Here is a 10,122-nt window from a genome sequence, read left to right on the forward strand (position 1 = left end):
TTCAACAATTTGTTGGAAGAAGTTCAACGCATGAAAGTGTTCCTTGACGATGCCCTTTATTTTAGCCTCGTCTTTCATCTATGCCCTCTAACACAATTCGTCAAATCCAAGTCTATAAACCATCTTCTTTTCTTGAACTTGTATTGAACTATATTCAAGAGCTAAGGGAAAGCATGTCAATGCCGATCAGTTAAATGGGAAAGCTAAGTAACCAACAATATCTTAGCTTGAATGTAATGCAGAGAAAACCAGTGTGCTGTGTGTACGTTTCTAGATATCACATAAAGCACCGTCCATCAATGAAAAACATGCATTATACATGAACAGAGGAAAACAGATTCAAAGTGCGAAACCAGCAATTCTTATACTCCATAGGCAATGCATAATAGATTGAACATCCTTATTCATTTCGAAAACAAATTAGATATTACAGTACATCAATTGTTACCATTTACGAAATACAAAAAAACAATTGGCCGAGACATGTATTAAACATGTTTATTCCTAAAACATGAATTTAACAAATGATCAGAATATAAAAACAAAATATGAACTACAAGGTTCTGAATTCGGAAGATAGCATTAGATGATCCCTCAAAATAAGCTTCAATTCGCTGCATAAGAAAGATAAGAAGTACAAGTCATCATCTTGATTTCATGGAGATACGATTTAATAAAAATGAGGTTTTAAATTGTTAAAGAATGACAAAAGTTCCACATCGGTGGTTAATGAGATGGGTGGACTCCTTACAAGGCTTGGGCAATCCTCCTCCCTTTGAGCTAGCTTTTGGGTTGTGAGTTAGGCCCAAGACCTAATTTAACATAAATAATGTGTAGAATCGAAGAACTTTTCAGAGAGAATTAAAACTTACTGTGGCTGTTATGGATGTAGACCTTAAGGATATTATTTCCCATGTCCTCTTGTTCTTGTTCGATATTTCTGACAGAATCCTCAGCAGTAGTGGTGCAATCATGTAACTCAATCGATTCCAAAGTACAAATTTCCCCGAAATCTGTTGGAATTTCTTGCAGGTCCTGGCAATTCTTCAGAACAAGACGTTTTAGATTTGGGAAGTTATCACTGTTAGCTTCCCAACACTTAAGAATTGGGTAGCTCAGTAACAACTTCAAGCTTCTGAATATGTCTTTGTCAGTCAATCTCCATACATAATCTCTGGCTCGACAATATTTAAGTTTGAGCTCTTCAAGATGTGGCAACTTGATAAAAGTTGATGATATCTCTTTCCAAATAAACTTACAACACCAAGTTAATGACAATCTTCTAAGTGATTTTGCAAAAACAAATATCTTGATGGGGTATTCCAAATAATGTCTCCAGTAAAACTTGAATGTCTCAAGTTTTGTCAAGCTGGACATATCCAAGGGACGATCCGGCATAGTGTCTAGTATGCTAAAATGTACACGAACGGTCAATCTCTTTAGATTGGGAGTGCTAGAAATGACTTCATTTGTACAACTAGAGTAACAAAGCTCCTCTAGATTTGGCATCCCTGTCACAAGATTGTTATCTATTCTAGGACTTGGTAAATAAATGCCTCCCCCTAAACGTATATACCTCAAGTTCTTCAACATCCATATCTTCCTAGGTAAAGTTATCTCTGAAGGATGATAATCACAAATTAGAGTTTGCAAATTCAGAAGCTCTGAGATTGATTCAGGAATATTGCCAAAAAATCGAATTTGGAGATATCTCAAATGAAATAACTTTGTAATCACAAGTGGAAATGAGCCGAATAAGGCAGGGAAGATGGCCAATACCCTGAGATGGTTGAAACAAGAGAAAAATCCATGTATTATAGTATCATGACGGTAGATGGGCAATATAGGGAGAAGCTTAATACGGGGATCATAAGGTAGATCCAAGTTAGAAAAGCAGTACATAGATCTGGCTACAGGGGGTAAGAGCTTATAAGCATCTATCTTCAATATGCTTTTGAATACTGAAGCGACGAAAACTAGGCTTTTGTGCTGGTGAAAATGGAGTTCTCACAACATGCATAAACTTTGTCATTTGAGCTTCTATCAAACAGAACTCACGCAGCAGATCATGTATTCCGCATGCTATTACCTCACCATTGAATCTTTTTTTTCTAGCCATTATCAAGTTCCTGCTGATAAGATCATCCAAATAATGTTTAGCCACTTCTTCCAAGCTTTCACGACTTCCAGAAGACGTCCTTATGAAGCCTTCTGCAATCCATAATTGTATCAATCTCCAAGTTTCAACTTGAAAATCCTCTGGGAAATCACCCATATAAAGAAAGCACGGTTTGAGTCGATTAGGCAAGTGATGGTAACTCAAACCGAGCACTCCTAAGCATTTATTTGGATGACTAGCAATGATTTCACTTAAGGTTTTGGCAACATACTTCCAACTTTCTAATGTTTTGGGCACCGTTTTAGAGAGATGCCCTGCAATCACTGAAATTATTAAGGGAAGTCCTTGACATTTTTCTGCTATTTTTTTTCCAATTTCTTCCAACTCGGGAGGATGATCGTGTTTTAATCCAAACACCTTATCACGGAGTAACTTCCAACTGTTATCTAAATTCAAGAGGTTCATCTTATGAGGGCTACTAGTATTTGCATATATTGCTACATCAGTTTCCCTAGTAGTCAATAAGACTCGACTCCCATTGTTGCGATTAGGAAATATTTGTGATATGCTATCCCAAACATCCCTACTCCAAATATCATCAACGACAACAAGGTATCTAGGACCCTTTAGACTCTTTTGCACCAGATCGGCTAACTCACTGGCATTCATATTAACATAATCTTTTGTGTTCACATTAACTCTTTGCTTTGAAATGCAATGTAAAGCTTCTAACAATACATTTCTATATCGAAATTCTTGAGATATTGTAACCAAAAAAAAAATGTCAAAGTGATACCTGATTGAAAGATGATCATAAGCTTTTTTAGCGAGTGTTGTTTTGCCAATGCCACCCATACCTGATATGGTGACAATGTCTAGATACGACGTTGGTCCTCTCAATCTTTTATCTATTATCTCCAAGTCACTATCAAGTCCCTGCACGATATCATCTTTCAAGTGATCTGACAGCATTGGATCACTCATAGAAGAAGCGCCAGTTAATTCAAGAATTTGATCAGCATCATGAGAAAGAATCTCCATCACTTGTTTCTTTGTCGTATCCATTTTTTCAACAACTGGTAGCATATCATGGTGTTGTAAAATTCCAAATGTCCAGCTTTCGCCTTTGATGATTTCAGAAATCTTCATTTCAACAACCTCCTCTGCCTCACTAACAACAACTCTAATATCTTCCTCCAAAGATTTGATTTTCTCATTGCTAGTGTTTTCAAGAACATCTTGAAAATATTCAGCTGTAGCACGAAGAGAATCGAGCATTTCAGCACTGTGATCATGAAAGAGTTCTGAAATATTTGGTTGATCAAGAGTTTGAAGAAGAGAAATTACAGCAGTATAAGTTGCCATCAAGTCAATATGGTGAGGAATTACAACAAAAATAATTTTTAGATGTAACTCAAGATATCAAATAATGTACTACTCTTGTGTATTTATAAAACTTTAATTAATTTCCAACACAATGCTAGTTGAGTGTGTAAAATCAGAAGAGTAGGTGTAATATTAATGATGGGCAGTTGGGTGACTGATATACAACCATACCGCAATTTAGTATTTATCAATAAAATAATAAGAAGCAGTTAATGCCAGTTGGATGCGTGAAAACAGATCTGTGTCGACTTAGCTACTTGTTCCCTTAATGGCTCGGACTCGCTCCTTTAGGATTGAAGGTGAAAGATGCTTAGCATGCGAGAACCTTCTTCTGGTTTATTAATGTTTTCTTTCTTTTGATATAGACAATCTATATATATATATAAAGCTGAATCTAATCAATTTGATGTGGCACCTCTCTATGACTAGCATTTCTATTTCTCTATTTTTCTCCTTTTTTGACATTTTATGTTTGTTTTGTATTTTTTAATTGTATTTTCAAAAAACTGAAAGTATTTATGGCATACCCAATTAATTTTGCCCTTTATAACATCCATTACACTAATATACATTTAAGTAAATGGAAGATGAAAAGATCAAAATTTATTCATTTTTCGTAACTATTTATACTTATTTAGCCTATAAAATAAAATTAAAAGTTAAGCATTTGTAATAAACAACAACGAATTTCTGTTTGGCTCTTCTTCTTTTGACTATGATGATGACTATATGATATCAACTTTTGCTGCTAAGATGTCTATCAAATTTCTAGGTTACGTGATTTTTTTAACAAAAGAGAAAGAGATAATATCTCATGATTCTTTGAAGATATTGATGTAAAGAAAGAGGTCATGTAATAATATTTTTTTTTTGGTTAACTTTTCAGTTTCATTGATATAAAAAAAGAGTTACGTCATTGGGCCTAATGCCCAAGTCCAAACAGACAGAGAATTAATAAAGAAAGTAGTAAACAAAAGGGCCTATTACGGACATTTTCCTTGTATTTCTCCCAACTCATCACTTTCCATTAGCTTAGGTTTCCTAATTGCCATTTTCATCATCTCCTCGATTTCGCCCAACTGCAACACTCCCGTCGTGGTTGAACCACCATTTGCGCCAAGGTTTGTTTTCCAAACATTTTCCAATTCTTCTTTCATCCATGTTTGTTGTCTTATACCATCTGATTTGCAGGTGGTGCTTGATTGAATTGCAGCTTCAATCCGCCTCCTCTGGACAATGTTTAAGATGTCTTCCAGGTTTACACTTCCCATTTTCCCTTAGATCCCACTTTTGCCGATTCCATTTTGCTGGCTAGAATAGCCTCGGCTATAAAGCATTTCACATTTTTGTCGTCTCCCTCTTTCAGTGCAAATGTTGTATATGTGTTGTTGTAGTCTTCCCTTCCCCATTCTCCCATCTATGGTGATACTCTCAAATATGGGGTGTTTAATTTGTCACTGTTAATTATTCTCCTCCCTCTTATATCCATGCTTTGAAAACTTGTGTATATGCAATTACCTTCTTCAATTGCCTTATTTGCTAAGTAATCCGCTAACTGATTCCCTTCCCTCATAATATGTTGGAATTTTAGTTGTTTTCGTTCAAGACATGCTTTTATTTCCTCAACTGTATCTGCTATGTTCCACGGTATTGCCCACTCTCCTGTTAGCACTTTGTTCAAAATGAGAGACTTTCTGAAAGAGTGTTTATTCCTCCTATCAAGGGAATATATATTGAGAGAGAAAATGCATTTTGGTTGAGAAATTTATAGGAAGGATGATTAGTGTTTCAAAGAGTAAGAAGGATTATTTGGAGAAAGAATCTATTTATGGAATTCGTATCAAATTAGGGAGAGAATAAGCAAAAATTTATTTTGTGATTTGAAAGGAGAGGAAATTGATATTGTTTCTTTCAACTTCATTTTTCTTCTAATTTCTTTGTTCTTTTATTTTGTCTTGATTTTTTTGTATCTTTAATTAAAGTTCTTTTTCCTTATTTATCTTTAATTAAAATTTATACATATATTCTAAAAATATAATTAAAAAGATGATCTTATTTAGTTTCTTTCCTCATCTATTAATATCATTAATAATGTTATTATTCTTATCATTTTCTTAAATTAGTTTTTTTCTTTCATTTATTTATTTATATCGAGAAATTTGTTATTATAACTTTATAAGAATTACATATGTATTTTTATATAATTTTATTTATCATTTTTAAAGTTATGGAACATTTCTTCTTCTAAAAGTTTATATATATATATATATATATATATATGTGTGTGTGTAATAATAAAGCTAAAATAAAAAATGTGGGGTGGCACCTTTCTTAGCAAAAGATACTTATTTATTCTTATCAATTTTTCCCGACACTTTTGTTATATTTTTCTTAAAATAATTTTTGCCTCGATTTGTATTTTTATGTTTTTTTAGCATTTTTAAAATTTTAAAAGATGGTAAATTTTATGTTAAAAATTTATAAAATATAAAAAATGATTTATTTAACTCCTATCATCATCACTACTATTACTTTCTTTTACTTCTTTCCTTAATCTTCATCTCATCATTAATCTTCCTTTCAATTTGTTACGTTGTAGGTAGGGGTGTTCGCGGGTTGGTTTAGATCGGTTATTGGTCAAAACCAAAACCAAACCAACTTAATCGGTTTTAAAATTATCAAAACCAAACCAAACCAAATATAATATACATTTATCGGTTTCGGTTTGGTTTGGTTCGGTTATTCGGTTATTAACCATACACAAAAATAAAAGAAACAATTCATTTAAAATGTGAAAAAAGTGACAACAATCCATTCAAAACGAAAAATAGTTAGAATGACTTAAATTACTGAACTTTCGATCACTAAATTTACTATCAATAAAGCTTTAAAATTCACTATATTAGCCTAAAAGGAAGAGACAATAACATTTTCAGTCCCACAAAGAATTGTCATAGACACTCATATACATGAAATCAATAAGATAAATGTTTCATCTTGGGCATTTTTACTTTCAATAAGTAAATTATAAAGAAATTTTAATGAAAATATGTATAAGATCTTTAAAATTGTTTATAAAAACAATATATTAAGTATGTATATTAATAAAATATATGTATATAATTCATCGGTTCGGTTTGGTTATTTCTTCGGTTTTTTTCGAATAAAACCATAACCAAACCAAATACTATCGGTTTTCAAAAACCTAAGACCAAACCCAAATAAAATCGATTTTATTTTATCAATTTGGTTTGATTTTTTGCTTTGGATCGGTTTTTATCCAAACTGTGAACACCCCTAGTTGTAGGAATGGAAAGAAAATTATCATTTCAAAAGTAAAGGTTAAATTATAATTTTGTTATGATTGAGGAAAGATAAATATATTATTTCAATCCAATAACCACATTAAATACATTAAAAATTTATTGAATAGTTATAAATGGAAAAAGAATCACCATTTAAGAAATCATCATTTTTAAATTTTTGAATCATTTTTTCTTCTAAAATTATACTACACCATAAATACAAACTTAAAAAAAAATAGTGATAAACCAAATAATTCGAATGATAAGCATTTTCAGTCTTCACTTCTTTAAAATTATAAATTTAAATCATCGAGAAAACAAAATATATGAAGAACTATTAGGAAAGAATAAAAAAAATGTAGCATTGCGTTGGAGATGTGTAGACAGCCAGTTGCCTAAAATTAATTATAATATATATTAAATAAATTTAATCATGTTATATATAGTTTTAATATTACATTAAATTGAGCGATGAACATGTCATCTTAAACGACCTTCCAAGAACATACACTATTATATACTTATATTCTTATCAATTCTTTCTGACATTTTTTGTTATATTTTTCTTAAAATAATTGTTGCCTCGATTTTTTATTTTTTTTAATTTAAAAAATTAAAAAATTTATGTTAAAAATTTGTAAAATATAAAAAAAGATTTACTTAACTCTCATCATCTCATCGTTAATATTATTTATATCATTTTCTTAAATCACTTATTTTTTACTCTATTATATTATATATATATATATATATATATAAAGTTGAATATGTAATTATGTAAATGATGATGTGACATTTCATAGAAGTTAGAATTATTATTTATTTGATTTCTCAATTTTTTGGATTCTTTTATCATACTAAATACAATATGTTTTATTATAATTACAATCAATATATTAAGCAATATGTTATAGAAATGAAGAGAAAATTATCATTTCAGAAAAATAAAGGTTAAATAGTAATTTTATTAGGATTAAGGAAAGATGAAGATATTATTTTAATATCCCATATTAATTGAATAGCTATAAAAGGAAAATAAATCACCATTTAAGGAAAAGAAATGTTTGCAATACCATAATAATTAAGAAGAGAGTAAGATACTAATTTAATATCCCAATTTGTAACTTGTAACTTTTGACCTACTACTCAATTAATAAAATGTATTTTTAATATTTTTTTCTCATTCTACTAATTCAATCCAATTAAACTTAATTTTAAAGATAAAGCAACTACTCTATTTTGATTATTATCACTATATTTCAAATTTTAAAAATTCATGAAATAACTTTTCTTTCACTTGATTTTGATTTTCATAATATTATTATTTTTTGTCATTTTTCAATAATTTTTTATTCCGATTTAAAATTTAATGTTTATTTTTAAACTTTGATGGTACAAATTAAGGTGGAGTAGAATATTATAAATGATTCTTCTATTAAATAGGAAGATATAACAAAAAAAGGGTGAAGTTTTTTTTTTAAAAATGGATAGAAAATTCTATCAAGGTATTATTACGTCATTATTCAATATTTTTTTAATGTAAATTTCACTTACTAATGCATTTGTTTAGTATTACATTGTTATTTCACATTATGAGATATTCTTAAACATTTAAGGTGAGGTACACCCAAATATATATTGCATATAAAAGGATCAACTTCACTAGAAATGAAAGAATTTGTTATAGCAAATATATTCTCCCTCATTTAATAAATGTAAAATTTGTCAAGCTTTAATTTTCTTTTTCACAATCTTCATATTATTAAAACAGACAATAATATTACTGTCACGCCCCAAGCCTACACCCTGGGCGGGACTGGCACTCGGAGACCATTGCTAGCCCCAAGCGAACCCTTGGCCTGGCTTTCTTAACTTAGCGGAACTTAACTCAACAACATAACTCCATGTAAAGAAAGTTATAAACAACCAACTGATAAAAACTAGCCAAAAAGGCAACTCGAGTCTCAAAATAGAATATTTACATATATATACACAAAAGAGAGACTCAAACTAACTGACTGACTGACTGTCTGTCTATGAAGCCTCTAAAGTACTGAGATGGATGTTGGGACAGACCCCACAACATCCTAGTAAAACAAAACTAAGAATACAAAGCAACTAAGTCCTCCGGAAAGCAAGGAGGCTCACCACTGACTCTGAATTGCTCAGCTGGATCAACGACGTTTTTAAATTATGAGTCTCCATTGGTGATGAGTGTATATAGTCTATTTTTAATGACTTGTTTGTTTGTTTTTTATTTAGAATTTTTGTATATAGCTACTCAAAAATAATTTAATTATGCTATATAGTTATAGTTTGCTAATTATAATGTGTGGCTACATGTTAGAGGGAGGAGAGAGGTGAGCGAGATTGGGAGATGGAAGAGAGAGGCGAGCGAGGCAGAGAGTGGAGAGAGACGAACTGTATATGTATATAAAAGGGAAGAGAGAGGCGAGCGAGTTAGGGAGAGAGAGGAGAGAGGCGAGCGAGAAAGGACAGAGAGTGGAGAGAGGCAAATTGTATTTGTATATTTGTCATATATATGTGTATACATTGTATTTGTATATCTATAAATTTAAAAGAGGACAGGCGATGTAATTACAGCTAAAATTAAGTTGCGAGCCGTAATTGATTCAAACTATAACTATGTTAGCTAATTAACTAATATGTGTTTGTTTTTCCGTGTAATTTTTCTTTTTTTTTAATATTAAGGGGTGTAAATTTAAAACTAAAATACTAAAGTAGTTATACTAAAGGGAGAAAATAAATAAATTTAAAAATAAGAGTAGTTACATGGAATTACAAGAAGAAAATTTTGAAAATGAGAAGAACAGAATGAAGATAAATAATGTAAGAACAAAAATATATTTCAAGAATAAAAACTACTTAAAAGGTGGGAAAAAATAGAATAATAGAAGGAAACTTTCACATATAGCCACTCAAAAATAGCCCAATTACTCTCTATAGCTATACTTTGATAATTACAATTCGTAGCTATATGTTATAGTGAGGAGAGAGGCGAGCGAGACTGGGAGAGAGAGGAGAGAGGTGAGAGAGAGTGGAAGAAAGGTGAATTATATATGTATATAGGTTAGATAATTGTATATTATACATATGTATTTGTATATATGACAAGCGAGATTGGGAGAGGGAGGAGAGAGGCGAGCGAGATTGAGAGAGGGAGGAGAGAGGCGAGCGAGAGAGGGAAGAGAGTGGGAGAGAGGTGAATTGTATATGTATATAGGTTAGATAATTGTATATTATATATATGCATTTGTATATATGGCAAGCGAGATTGGGAGAGGGAGGAGA

The 10,122-nt window shown here is 31.1% G+C and overlaps 1 pseudogene; it reads right to left on the reverse strand.

The window, feature by feature from the left end:
- Positions 1-399: 399 nt before the first annotated feature.
- LOC125866049 (putative late blight resistance protein homolog R1A-10) lies at positions 400-3,518 on the reverse strand (annotated as a pseudogene).
- Between the last annotated feature and the right edge of the window lie 6,604 nt (positions 3,519-10,122).

This window comes from Solanum stenotomum, chromosome 5 (genome assembly GCF_019186545.1).
Source record: "Solanum stenotomum isolate F172 chromosome 5, ASM1918654v1, whole genome shotgun sequence".
NCBI lineage: Eukaryota > Viridiplantae > Streptophyta > Magnoliopsida > Solanales > Solanaceae > Solanum > Solanum stenotomum.